General features: G+C 33.8%; 2 non-coding genes and 2 pseudogenes across 2 annotated transcripts; all 4 read right to left on the bottom strand.

Annotated features, from left to right (window-relative positions):
- Window positions 1–6,055: 6,055 nt before the first annotated feature.
- On the bottom strand, window positions 6,056–6,247 carry LOC146994279 (U2 spliceosomal RNA). Its single transcript, XR_015044248.1, has one exon. It is a non-coding gene; the product is annotated as a U2 spliceosomal RNA (small nuclear RNA).
- LOC146994278 (U2 spliceosomal RNA) lies at window positions 6,248–6,321 on the bottom strand (annotated as a pseudogene).
- A 6,122-nt stretch (window positions 6,322–12,443) lies between these two features.
- LOC146994277 (U2 spliceosomal RNA) lies at window positions 12,444–12,635 on the bottom strand. The gene has a single exon (XR_015044247.1). It is a non-coding gene; the product is annotated as a U2 spliceosomal RNA (small nuclear RNA).
- Window positions 12,636–12,709, bottom strand: LOC146994276 (U2 spliceosomal RNA; annotated as a pseudogene).
- Between the last annotated feature and the right edge of the window lie 868 nt (window positions 12,710–13,577).

Here is a 13,577-nt window from a genome sequence, read left to right as displayed (position 1 = left end):
ATGTTTTTTCTCTCATCCTAGGGAAGGCCACAAAATTACAATATGTAAACACAATATCAAGTATCACTTCTGTATTGGACTAGAGATATACAGGTTGTTTCGTACTAAATGAAGCAAAAACATATATCGTAGTACAAATTGTTACAATATGTAAACACAATATCAAGTATCATTTCTGTATTGGGCAAGAGATATACAGGTTGTTTCGTACTAAATGAAGCAAAAACAAATATCGTAGTACAAATTCTGTATTCGATTTATTAGGCCCAAAGAGGCTGGAATACATACAGAGTACGTCTGTGGTATCGCTTTGCGAGGAGAGTGAAGCCGGCGTAAACAAATAAGCTCTGCTAAATGACTGCAAAGAAGATGCTTTAGAAAGACACCTTCGAATCAAAATGAGACCAACAAGCAAACGTACTTATCAAGTTTACAGTATGTTTTCGCCATTTTAAGGCGATAAGATTTGAAAAATTCGTGTAGCAAATAAAATTTACAATTCGCTTTTTATTACGTGCGGAAGAAAATTTTTTAAAATGCAGAAGTAAAATATCTGAACTATTACATGTGTGAATAGTATTTGTATAAGTCTACGATAACTTTTTTCCAAATCAGATATATATAAAAAACAGATATAAAGTCCACTGAAATTTCCTTCCATATTATGCTGCTCATAATTCAAATTTCACACAGAAACAATAATTATAAAACAAGCCTCCCTCCTAAAGAGAAAGAAAAATGTATATATATTAAAAAAAATTATCTAGTGTCTATTTCTATTAGCTTGTTATAATTAATATAAAGATATTAAGAACAAATGCAATTTTTTTTAGAATTTATATCAATATGAATATAATAAGAGCCACTGCAATTTTTAGGTGTTGTGGTCAAGAAACAATGTAATTATATCATTTCATAAGTTTCAGTGCAAACCAAGCTAATAGAAATGGAATTCAGATTAAATTCTTTTTATACTTATTTTAATTTTTTTCCGTTTTGAAATTTACTAACCATCGTTTCCTGCATTTATTAAACATCAGATGTTACTTGAGCAACTGAAATTTCACCCAGTGTTAATTAAAGCTCGCGTAATCGATTATTTTCGGAACTTCTTAATGTTTTGTTTATATTTAACATCTGAATCGAGACGCAGTTTTCAGTTCAGGCATAATACTTTATTAGCTATTAGCATCTTCTTGTATTAATGAGACGATACATGAACGCGTTTGCGCGCTTATGGACGCAAGATTCGGCAGAACATGGTTTTATGATAGAGAATTGTACCGTTAAAAATAGCATTTAAAGAGAAAGAAAGAGAAAACTTGCAAAGGAGGAAGTGTGTGTGTGATTATGGCAAAGCCTCGAGGGCTATCTGCCTAAGAGGAGGTATGCCTTCGTGGAGGAAGGGAAACTGGCTCGTATAGACGTTACACATGGGGAAAACCACGAAAACGCCCATGCAGCCAGCCCGTTCGCGGGATTCGAACCTCGGACCGAACTACCAGTGTTCAGCGACTTTACCGCTCGGCCGCTGGTGGGCCCTTGCAAAGGAGGAAGAATATAATTGAATATGGCTTACTTTAAAGTGTCACAATTTTATATTATTAACGTCCTATATTATTTCTATTTAATTTTTTTTCACTTTTTTTCTGCAATAAAGAATTCAAAACACTGTATGCACAGCGCCAGCGTCTCGCAGTGGGTGGTGCTTAGAAATAAGCTGTAGCTGGAGTTTGATATTATAACCCATTTTTAATGCAGATATTGATTTTGAAAAATCTTAGGTACGGAAACAGGAGAAAATCACTGAAAAAACTTTACTTGATAATGTATAAGTTCTTTTATCGCTAACCTTTTTAGGAACATCTAATGGTATAGATGTAGTGAGTAATAAAAAATACACAGCAACACGGCTCGGATTGCAAGATATGTAATCCCATTCCAGAGAGGTGAAAAGCAGAATTTCCACCTCCAATTTCATGGAGTACACCCCAGTGCTTTTTTTTTAAGTCTTTGACATCCGCCATTCGCAGTGCTTTCTATAATTCAGGTTCCCAGATGATGTCCATGAAGTACTGCAAGAACAGGATTTCTCTTGTTTCTGACGGGCATTCTAAAAAAAAGGCGAGATGAGAACTTTTCGACATCCGTGGCATGTTCCTGAAGTGTTTCTGGGGGATTATGGTGAGACGATTTTAATTGAAGCCTGCTGTACTCTTTTAAACACTTCTGTCGGTTAGAGCTTCAAAGTCTAGTCTCTGGTTTTCTGAACGAGGTTGAAGAATATCCGCAGCGTCTGCTCTTAGAGAAGAGGCGAGACGACAGGCCTTAACTTGTGAATCCCATGCATTCGCATCCGCCACTATAGAAAATTGTGTCTTATATATATATGAGAGGAGCTCTTCTCATCATACTTGGATAGATTCAGAGAGGAACGAGCAGGCATGGGTAATCTATCAGTATTGCTCCCTGGCGTCGCTACGAAATTCTTCAACACGTGAACTTCTTTGGCGCCTGCAGAAAACCTATCATCAATTTGTTGTTCGATTTGCGTTTGGACGGCAGAAAAATCTTCTTTCTGTTTGTTTTTTTTGACACAAGAAACTCTGTAAACGATTTGTTGTTCACGGATGAAACTCGCTTTTCTATTTGTTCTTTGACAGAAGAAACCTTTGCTTCAATTTGTCCAACTTTACTTTCAACTGAGTCTGTTCTGACTTCCATAGCCTCAGATGTGTTTTCTCTTATGCAGGTAATTTCACTTTTCATTTCCTCTTTAGCAGCCCTTATCTCTGATTTAACGGATTCTTGACAAGATTCCATCTTTCCTTCAACGACTTTCTCCCCTTTAACTGATTCATGATCAGTTTCCATCCTTTTTTTTTTTTTTTTTTTTTTTTTTTTTTTTTTTTTTTTTTTTGTCGCTCTTTCATTTTTGCTTTAACAGCTTCCATCTTTCTTTCCCCAGTTTCATTTTTACTTTAACAGTTCCATCTCTTCTTTAACGGAACTTCTTCAGCTTTCATTTCTTCTTTGAACGCAGCGAACTTTGGCATCAACTGCCTTATTTTTTCACCATTCGTCTTGTCACTGGCATTCAATAACCCTATGACACCAAAAAGTGTTGCTTGCGTACGGGTTCGTAACAGAATGAATGAAAAAAGTGTGATAAAATTTTCACAAAAATTATCCTTATCAAAAGAAATATAACAGAACGTTGGAATTTTCATCAGAGATATTCGTACAAGTGTTCACAATATCACGCAGTATAATCAGTAGTTAGACTTCAAACTACTAAAAATTTTTAATTGATAGAAAATTCCCTCCCCCCCCACAAAATGCGCTTCTAAAGAGAAAGCTAAATCTGATATTTCAGTTCACACAGTACTAAAACAAGGCGCAATAACACTAATTCAGCAACTGAACTAAGATGTCTCTCTCCGGTATTTTACAGCTTTCAATCGGTCGCCAAAAATTTCCAGTAATTTCTTTACTTCTCGCAATTTCCGGTAAACAAAGAGGATGGAATTACGGTTACAGCTAACACAGTATTCTATTACGTTTCTGGCATTTCAATTGAAATTAAAGAATTATCCATTTGTTCAGTGTTAGAAGCACGTGCTCCTATATTTTTACTTTTCCGACGTTGCAGCTGTCTGTTAAAATTTACCCCGCGCTCTATAGATGGGGAAACTCAAAAATTTTAATTATAATTCTACTAAAAATATCAAACTAAATACAAAATTCGTAACATGACTGCACGACTAAGTGAAAATATAAGAACAGCAAATGACCGTAATAAAATGTGGATTGTGTGTGCAAAAAATTCAGCATAATAAGTAGGTTAGGGATATTAGAAAAACATGCGAACCAATCATTGTAACTAAAAATGCAGGTATTAATCCTCCATTTACTTTCTGATCATTTGGAATATATTACATTCGAAGTTATTTGAAATTTAGTAATTTGATTTTATTCGTCTTCTTGAAATTCCGACTGACATTTAAACGATTTTAAATTTAGGAGCTACAATTGCTTCTCAGAGCACAGTACGCAGAAGAAGAGGCTTGGAAATAAAAGAAGGTGTACCTGGAACTGAAGATTTCAATTTAGTTTTGTTAAAAATTCAAACTTTGTTCTGCATAATATTTTTCAAATTTAATCTAAAAAAACTAAACTGGTTTATATGCCAGTTTAGTTTTTTTCAGCGTTAACTGTCTGTTAACGCGGTACACGGTCAATAGAAAAGTAATAGAGAGACGTGGGCAAATACAAGACTTTCTACAAAGCCTATTGTGTTCAAAACAAGGAGATTAGGATACATGGAGATGTCGGGTGTGCGGTCGCTCTGTTAGGAAAATGAAGCAGAGGGAAGCAAATAGGCCCTGCCAAGTGAGGGCAAGAATGCCTTGCCTTTAATAGTGAAGAGAGGCAGAAACAAAGAACTTCTCAAATTGCAGTGTGTTTCGTCAAATTTAAGACGAGATTGTGACATGGCTAAAAATTCAAAAATTCTTGTAGCAAAAAAAAATCACTTTATTTTCACACTTTATTTTCCTGCAAACGAATATTTTTATAGATGCAAAAATAAGTGAATGAATTAAATGTTAAATATGTGGATAACATTCAGATAGGCTTCTGAACGTATTTTCCGTGTAAAATACACAAAGAAACATATATAACGGACTGATCATGCTTGTCATTAACATTGGAGTTCAAACCGTAAGTAAAGAACAGACAAAGCAAAACAGAAAAAATTTCCAACGGGAAAGAATATGGTTGAATGTAGTTTATTTTAAAGTGTCAGCGTTTATATTACAAGCATCATATTTTATTTGTATTTAACTTTATTTTATTATTTTCCATACTTCCTGCAGATTTCCTAAATAATTTTTTTTTAATAAGAAAGTATAAAAAAAGCTAAGGCTCTTAACCAATCAACCTGTTACTAGCTATATAATTTAAATGACTTGATGTTATTGTAAGTATCTCTTTCAAATTTATACGTAAAGAATTACCCTAAACCTGAACTTCTTTAATCGTACCATTACTTAAACAACTTTAGACTTGCCTCTTCAAATTCGAATTTTAAAAATAGTGTTCTTAAACCATTGCGCTACACGTATGTGTATAAATCACTAGCAGATCTTGAGAAACGATGTATATTAAAAAAAGTGACCACTGCTTATCTTTGAAATGATGCATTGCAGTTTTCAAATAGTAAAACATAATGATAGGCGAAAAGCACTAGGAAAAAGAATTATTATGCTTATATATTTAACATTTAAAAATAATACTAAAATAGAAATACGATAATCGGATAAATAATAGAAATACGCACCATCGACATTCAGTAGAAATTCAACTCATCTTATGAGGAATGCAGTGTTTCTCTTAGTAGGCGGGGCTTAGAAATAAGGTGTTGCAAATGTTTGATGCAATGGCCCCTTTTCCCAAAACACAGAGCATACAAATTGAGATTTTTGAACAAAAATTTCCAGCTACAGTGTTAATGAAAACAATGGAAATATTTATATTTTACATTTTATAGAGCTTTCAATGCTAACGTTTTAGTAACATATGAAGGAGAAACGGACGTCAATAAAAGTATCACGTAATACAGCTCTGATTGCACGTGTGAGGAGTATCTCAGTTTATAAATATTTTAAAATTTAATAATGTAAGTAGTTTAGTTCTTTACTAAAAATTAAAAAATAAATTTAATTAGCTTTATTCTTTTCGAATAATACTTTAAAAGTTACTCTGAATAATAGCACTAAATTTCGGAAATGTCTGCGATTTTTCCTACACTTCTGGATAATTAACTATACCTGACACAAGAAACTCAATACCCTTTTATATCTATGCAATAAATTTGCGAAACGCACTAACTTTTCGTATAACGAACGTATTATCGGAAAATGATATTTATGTGTGATACTACGTGATATGATATAATGATATTGTGTGTAGCATATTATAAACATTGCCTTTCTCTTTCCTGCCATGCTGTGAGACTTAGGGAAACAAGCAACGTGCAAATTCTTTTCTTAATTTTAGTAAGGCCGCTCCCGGAGGCTGTGCAATAACGGGCCAACCTTTGGCAAGGGCGGTATAAATACCTAACCGCAAGCCGAGTGTTCAAAAATTAGATTAAAATCAGGACACTCTGTAAGTGTCATATCAGATTTTAATCTGATAAGAACAGATACTACACTTGATCTTAGCCAACAGGCCGAGAAGCGATAAGTGTCATATCAGATTTTAATCTGATAAGAACAGATACTACACTTGATCTTAGCCAACAGGCCGAGAAGCGATAACGTGTAGTGGTTGCAAGAAATACTGCCCATAGTTTCTTCTAACTGTTAACTACTGGTCAAATGTTTTTTCTCTCATCCTAGGGAAGGCCACAAAATTACAATATGTAAACACAATATCAAGTATCACTTCTGTATTGGACTAGAGATATACAGGTTGTTTCGTACTAAATGAAGCAAAAACATATATCGTAGTACAAATTGTTACAATATGTAAACACAATATCAAGTATCATTTCTGTATTGGGCAAGAGATATACAGGTTGTTTCGTACTAAATGAAGCAAAAACAAATATCGTAGTACAAATTCTGTATTCGATTTATTAGGCCCAAAGAGGCTGGAATACATACAGAGTACGTCTGTGGTATCGCTTTGCGAGGAGAGTGAAGCCGGCGTAAACAAATAAGCTCTGCTAAATGACTGCAAAGAAGATGCTTTAGAAAGACACCTTCGAATCAAAATGAGACCAACAAGCAAACGTACTTATCAAGTTTACAGTATGTTTTCGCCATTTTAAGGCGATAAGATTTGAAAAATTCGTGTAGCAAATAAAATTTACAATTCGCTTTTTATTACGTGCGGAAGAAAATTTTTTAAAATGCAGAAGTAAAATATCTGAACTATTACATGTGTGAATAGTATTTGTATAAGTCTACGATAACTTTTTTCCAAATCAGATATATATAAAAAACAGATATAAAGTCCACTGAAATTTCCTTCCATATTATGCTGCTCATAATTCAAATTTCACACAGAAACAATAATTATAAAACAAGCCTCCCTCCTAAAGAGAAAGAAAAATGTATATATATTAAAAAAAAATATCTAGTGTCTATTTCTATTAGCTTGTTATAATTAATATAAAGATATTGAGAACAAATGCAATTTTTTTTAGAATTTATATCAATATGAATATAATAAGAGCCACTGCAATTTTTAGGTGTTGTGGTCAAGAAACAATGTAATTATATCATTTCATAAGTTTCAGTGCAAACCAAGCTAATAGAAATGGAATTCAGATTAAATTCTTTTTATACTTATTTTAATTTTTTTCCGTTTTGAAATTTACTAACCATCGTTTCCTGCATTTATTAAACATCAGATGTTACTTGAGCAACTGAAATTTCACCCAGTGTTAATTAAAGCTCGCGTAATCGATTATTTTCGGAACTTCTTAATGTTTTGTTTATATTTAACATCTGAATCGAGACGCAGTTTTCAGTTCAGGCATAATACTTTATTAGCTATTAGCATCTTCTTGTATTAATGAGACGATACATGAACGCGTTTGCGCGCTTATGGACGCAAGATTCGGCAGAACATGGTTTTATGATAGAGAATTGTACCGTTAAAAATAGCATTTAAAGAGAAAGAAAGAGAAAACTTGCAAAGGAGGAAGTGTGTGTGTGATTATGGCAAAGCCTCGAGGGCTATCTGCCTAAGAGGAGGTATGCCTTCGTGGAGGAAGGGAAACTGGCTCGTATAGACGTTACACATGGGGAAAACCACGAAAACGCCCATGCAGCCAGCCCGTTCGCGGGATTCGAACCTCGGACCGAACTACCAGTGTTCAGCGACTTTACCGCTCGGCCGCTGGTGGGCCCTTGCAAAGGAGGAAGAATATAATTGAATATGGCTTACTTTAAAGTGTCACAATTTTATATTATTAACGTCCTATATTATTTCTATTTAATTTTTTTTCACTTTTTTTCTGCAATAAAGAATTCAAAACACTGTATGCACAGCGCCAGCGTCTCGCAGTGGGTGGTGCTTAGAAATAAGCTGTAGCTGGAGTTTGATATTATAACCCATTTTTAATGCAGATATTGATTTTGAAAAATCTTAGGTACGGAAACAGGAGAAAATCACTGAAAAAACTTTACTTGATAATGTATAAGTTCTTTTATCGCTAACCTTTTTAGGAACATCTAATGGTATAGATGTAGTGAGTAATAAAAAATACACAGCAACACGGCTCGGATTGCAAGATATGTAATCCCATTCCAGAGAGGTGAAAAGCAGAATTTCCACCTCCAATTTCATGGAGTACACCCCAGTGCTTTTTTTTTAAGTCTTTGACATCCGCCATTCGCAGTGCTTTCTATAATTCAGGTTCCCAGATGATGTCCATGAAGTACTGCAAGAACAGGATTTCTCTTGTTTCTGACGGGCATTCTAAAAAAAAGGCGAGATGAGAACTTTTCGACATCCGTGGCATGTTCCTGAAGTGTTTCTGGGGGATTATGGTGAGACGATTTTAATTGAAGCCTGCTGTACTCTTTTAAACACTTCTGTCGGTTAGAGCTTCAAAGTCTAGTCTCTGGTTTTCTGAACGAGGTTGAAGAATATCCGCAGCGTCTGCTCTTAGAGAAGAGGCGAGACGACAGGCCTTAACTTGTGAATCCCATGCATTCGCATCCGCCACTATAGAAAATTGTGTCTTATATATATATGAGAGGAGCTCTTCTCATCATACTTGGATAGATTCAGAGAGGAACGAGCAGGCATGGGTAATCCATCAGTATTGCTCCCTGGCGTCGCTACGAAATTCTTCAACACGTGAACTTCTTTGGCGCCTGCAGAAAACCTATCATCAATTTGTTGTTCGATTTGCGTTTGGCCGGCAGAAAAATCTTCTTTCTGTTTGTTTTTTTTGACACAAGAAACTCTGTAAACGATTTGTTGTTCACGGATGAAACTCGCTTTTCTATTTGTTCTTTGACAGAAGAAACCTTTGCTTCAATTTGTCCAACTTTACTTTCAACTGAGTCTGTTCTGACTTCCATAGCCTCAGATGTGTTTTCTCTTATGCAGGTAATTTCACTTTTCATTTCCTCTTTAGCAGCCCTTATCTCTGATTTAACGGATTCTTGACAAGATTCCATCTTTCCTTCAACGACTTTCTCCCCTTTAACTGATTCATGATCAGTTTCCATCCTTTTTTTTTTTTTTTTTTTTTTTTTTTTTTTTTTTTTGTCGCTCTTTCATTTTTGCTTTAACAGCTTCCATCTTTCTTTCCCCAGTTTCATTTTTACTTTAACAGTTCCATCTCTTCTTTAACGGAACTTCTTCAGCTTTCATTTCTTCTTTGAACGCAGCGAACTTTGGCATCAACTGCCTTATTTTTTCACCATTCGTCTTGTCACTGGCATTCAATAACCCTATGACACCAAAAAGTGTTGCTTGCGTACGGGTTCGTAACAGAATGAATGAAAAAAGTGTGATAAAATTTTCACAAAAATTATCCTTATCAAAAGAAATATAACAGAACGTTGGAATTTTCATCAGAGATATTCGTACAAGTGTTCACAATATCACGCAGTATAATCAGTAGTTAGACTTCAAACTACTAAAAATTTTTAATTGATAGAAAATTCCCTCCCCCCCCACAAAATGCGCTTCTAAAGAGAAAGCTAAATCTGATATTTCAGTTCACACAGTACTAAAACAAGGCGCAATAACACTAATTCAGCAACTGAACTAAGATGTCTCTCTCCGGTATTTTACAGCTTTCAATCGGTCGCCAAAAATTTCCAGTAATTTCTTTACTTCTCGCAATTTCCGGTAAACAAAGAGGATGGAATTACGGTTACAGCTAACACAGTATTCTATTACGTTTCTGGCATTTCAATTGAAATTAAAGAATTATCCATTTGTTCAGTGTTAGAAGCACGTGCTCCTATATTTTTACTTTTCCGACGTTGCAGCTGTCTGTTAAAATTTACCCCGCGCTCTATAGATGGGGAAACTCAAAAATTTTAATTATAATTCTACTAAAAATATCAAACTAAATACAAAATTCGTAACATGACTGCACGACTAAGTGAAAATATAAGAACAGCAAATGACCGTAATAAAATGTGGATTGTGTGTGCAAAAAATTCAGCATAATAAGTAGGTTAGGGATATTAGAAAAACATGCGAACCAATCATTGTAACTAAAAATGCAGGTATTAATCCTCCATTTACTTTCTGATCATTTGGAATATATTACATTCGAAGTTATTTGAAATTTAGTAATTTGATTTTATTCGTCTTCTTGAAATTCCGACTGACATTTAAACGATTTTAAATTTAGGAGCTACAATTGCTTCTCAGAGCACAGTACGCAGAAGAAGAGGCTTGGAAATAAAAGAAGGTGTACCTGGAACTGAAGATTTCAATTTAGTTTTGTTAAAAATTCAAACTTTGTTCTGCATAATATTTTTCAAATTTAATCTAAAAAAACTAAACTGGTTTATATGCCAGTTTAGTTTTTTTCAGCGTTAACTGTCTGTTAACGCGGTACACGGTCAATAGAAAAGTAATAGAGAGACGTGGGCAAATACAAGACTTTCTACAAAGCCTATTGTGTTCAAAACAAGGAGATTAGGATACATGGAGATGTCGGGTGTGCGGTCGCTCTGTTAGGAAAATGAAGCAGAGGGAAGCAAATAGGCCCTGCCAAGTGAGGGCAAGAATGCCTTGCCTTTAATAGTGAAGAGAGGCAGAAACAAAGAACTTCTCAAATTGCAGTGTGTTTCGTCAAATTTAAGACGAGATTGTGACATGGCTAAAAATTCAAAAATTCTTGTAGCAAAAAAAAATCACTTTATTTTCACTTTATTTTCACACTTTATTTTCCTGCAAACGAATATTTTTATAGATGCAAAAATAAGTGAATGAATTAAATGTTAAATATGTGGATAACATTCAGATAGGCTTCTGAACGTATTTTCCGTGTAAAATACACAAAGAAACATATATAACGGACTGATCATGCTTGTCATTAACATTGGAGTTCAAACCGTAAGTAAAGAACAGACAAAGCAAAACAGAAAAAATTTCCAACGGGAAAGAATATGGTTGAATGTAGTTTATTTTAAAGTGTCAGCGTTTATATTACAAACATCATATTTTATTTGTATTTAACTTTATTTTATTATTTTCCATACTTCCTGCAGATTTCCTAAATAATTTTTTTTTTAATAAGAAAGTATAAAAAAAGCTAAGGCTCTTAACCAATCAACCTGTTACTAGCTATATAATTTAAATGACTTGATGTTATTGTAAGTATCTCTTTCAAATTTATACGTAAAGAATTACCCTAAACCTGAACTTCTTTAATCGTACCATTACTTAAACAACTTTAGACTTGCCTCTTCAAATTCGAATTTTAAAAATAGTGTTCTTAAACCATTGCGCTACACGTATGTGTATAAATCACTAGCAGATCTTGAGAAACGATGTATATTAAAAAAAGTGACCACTGCTTATCTTTGAAATGATGCATTGCAGTTTTCAAATAGTAAAACATAATGATAGGCGAAAAGCACTAGGAAAAAGAATTATTATGCTTATATATTTAACATTTAAAAATAATACTAAAATAGAAATACGATAATCGGATAAATAATAGAAATACGCACCATCGACATTCAGTAGAAATTCAACTCATCTTATGAGGAATGCAGTGTTTCTCTTAGTAGGCGGGGCTTAGAAATAAGGTGTTGCAAATGTTTGATGCAATGGCCCCTTTTCCCAAAACACAGAGCATACAAATTGAGATTTTTGAACAAAAATTTCCAGCTACAGTGTTAATGAAAACAATGGAAATATTTATATTTTACATTTTATAGAGCTTTCAATGCTAACGTTTTAGTAACATATGAAGGAGAAACGGACGTCAATAAAAGTATCACGTAATACAGCTCTGATTGCACGTGTGAGGAGTATCTCAGTTTATAAATATTTTAAAATTTAATAATGTAAGTAGTTTAGTTCTTTACTAAAAATTAAAAAATAAATTTAATTAGCTTTATTCTTTTCGAATAATACTTTAAAAGTTACTCTGAATAATAGCACTAAATTTCGGAAATGTCTGCGATTTTTCCTACACTTCTGGATAATTAACTATACCTGACACAAGAAACTCAATACCCTTTTATATCTATGCAATAAATTTGCGAAACGCACTAACTTTTCGTATAACGAACGTATTATCGGAAAATGATATTTATGTGTGATACTACGTGATATGATATAATGATATTGTGTGTAGCATATTATAAACATTGCCTTTCTCTTTCCTGCCATGCTGTGAGACTTAGGGAAACAAGCAACGTGCAAATTCTTTTCTTAATTTTAGTAAGGCCGCTCCCGGAGGCTGTGCAATAACGGGCCAACCTTTGGCAAGGGCGGTATAAATACCTAACCGCAAGCCGAGTGTTCAAAAATTAGATTAAAATCAGGACACTCTGTAAGTGTCATATCAGATTTTAATCTGATAAGAACAGATACTACACTTGATCTTAGCCAACAGGCCGAGAAGCGATAAGTGTCATATCAGATTTTAATCTGATAAGAACAGATACTACACTTGATCTTAGCCAACAGGCCGAGAAGCGATAACGTGTAGTGGTTGCAAGAAATACTGCCCATAGTTTCTTCTAACTGTTAACTACTGGTCAAATGTTTTTTCTCTCATCCTAGGGAAGGCCACAAAATTACAATATGTAAACACAATATCAAGTATCACTTCTGTATTGGACTAGAGATATACAGGTTGTTTCGTACTAAATGAAGCAAAAACATATATCGTAGTACAAATTGTTACAATATGTAAACACAATATCAAGTATCATTTCTGTATTGGGCAAGAGATATACAGGTTGTTTCGTACTAAATGAAGCAAAAACAAATATCGTAGTACAAATTCTGTATTCGATTTATTAGGCCCAAAGAGGCTGGAATACATACAGAGTACGTCTGTGGTATCGCTTTGCGAGGAGAGTGAAGCCGGCGTAAACAAATAAGCTCTGCTAAATGACTGCAAAGAAGATGCTTTAGAAAGACACCTTCGAATCAAAATGAGACCAACAAGCAAACGTACTTATCAAGTTTACAGTATGTTTTCGCCATTTTAAGGCGATAAGATTTGAAAAATTCGTGTAGCAAATAAAATTTACAATTCGCTTTTTATTACGTGCGGAAGAAAATTTTTTAAAATGCAGAAGTAAAATATCTGAACTATTACATGTGTGAATAGTATTTGTATAAGTCTACGATAACTTTTTTCCAAATCAGATATATATAAAAAACAGATATAAAGTCCACTGAAATTTCCTTCCATATTATGCTGCTCATAATTCAAATTTCACACAGAAACAATAATTATAAAACAAGCCTCCCTCCTAAAGAGAAAGAAAAATGTATATATATTAAAAAAAATTATCTAGTGTCTATTTCTATTAGCTTGTTATAATTAATATAAAGAT

This window comes from Stegodyphus dumicola, chromosome 11 (genome assembly GCF_044657685.1).
Source record: "Stegodyphus dumicola isolate Sdum_Otavi_A_Nest chromosome 11, ASM4465768v1".
In the NCBI taxonomy this organism is placed as follows: Eukaryota; Metazoa; Arthropoda; class Arachnida; order Araneae; family Eresidae; genus Stegodyphus; species Stegodyphus dumicola.
Note: the sequence above shows the minus strand (reverse complement) of the source record. Positions and strands in the feature narration are given on the sequence as shown.